Source organism: Phytophthora parasitica (genome assembly GCF_000247585.1).
Source record: "Phytophthora parasitica INRA-310 unplaced genomic scaffold supercont2.128, whole genome shotgun sequence".
In the NCBI taxonomy this organism is placed as follows: domain Eukaryota; phylum Oomycota; class Peronosporomycetes; order Peronosporales; family Peronosporaceae; genus Phytophthora; species Phytophthora nicotianae.
The window spans coordinates 1-1350 of record NW_008649114.1 but is presented as its reverse complement, the minus strand read 5'-3'; positions in this window follow the sequence as shown (position 1 = coordinate 1350).

The window sequence follows — 1350 nt, the reverse complement described above, 5'->3', positions numbered from 1 at the left end:
TCATTTTCGAGTGTGGCAATCTCTGTTGCAGTCCGCTTTTAGATTGCCTCCGTGTACCTGGAACCTAATCACGTTCGAGATAAGATTGGCACCCTATCCACCATCAAACTGAAGCTGAAGCTGAAACGTGGTCAATTCCGACCTCCCGAAAGTTCTCTAATAATCCCATCTCGTTTATATAAATATAGATTTCTCCGAATGCCCATGCAATCCAAGCACCTGGAACATATACAAACACGCAATGGAAAAGACACGCGCATGTGTTGCAATTGAAGTTGGTGAGTTTGGACACACTAGCAGAACCAGTGAGCCTGTTGAGAATGCAGTGTTCGAGTACATTGCAGACAAGCTATAAGTGAACTAACTGACTCTCGAGTCCTCTCTACCGCTTACTATTATTTTAAAAATGCTAATTCTGATTAATACTCTGATTTACGATCATAAAACCTTTATTTAAAGCGACAACCTGCTCCCTCTCAGTAAGAATTGATAGCCAATCCAAAGGGACAAAGTGACAGTTGATCACTATAAATTATGGTGTGGCGGTGCTGTTAACGTTGTTATTGACCTTTGGGCTTTGAACCTTCTCGGGTCCACCATCCGCGTCCCTACTCCAGTCAGTATATTTCTGAGGCCTCTTATCTGTAGCGAAACTTTAACTTGACCTTTGGACGTCATTTTTAAACTGACATTCTGAGAAATAGCCGCATTATTATTATTATTATTATTATTTTGGGAATGTTGGCCGCATAAATCCCGACATATGATGGCTAATATTTCGATTTTCGGTCTCCGTAAACGATGCCCTTTACTGTCAATCAAGCATAAATATGTTAGACGTTTTGTATGCTTGTCTTTAATTGGCAACGTTCTTATGCCAATACTGAAGCCGAGTCGCCAAGACACGCCGGCCACTCTCCTCGCGACGCAACCCATCGCGCCACACGCTGGCAGGCGCGCACGGATCACGCAAAACGGTAGGAAGGTCTTTTACTGGTTTGAGCAGTGCCTGGACTCCAGGCTGGAGTGTCCGGATAAGATATCTTGCTGGTGGCTTGCCTTTAGTAAAACTTAGTCAAAACTGTTTTGGGACATTCACTGACGGACAGTTTCCAAAGACAAAAAACCTAGATATCTTCCTTCCACATACTTTTAGGAATGTTTTGTTCCATACATTCCCTGACATATCCGGTTATGTAGAGGTCAAAGGCGTCCAATCCGAGAATTCAGAGCATCGAAGGGACGACTTTGCCAAAATCTGAGGGGGCAGCTGTGTTCAAAGTTTCAGACTCTGAAATTCGGATTACCTTCGTTCAAACGAAAACACGATTGGGGTACCTGTGCAGTTCG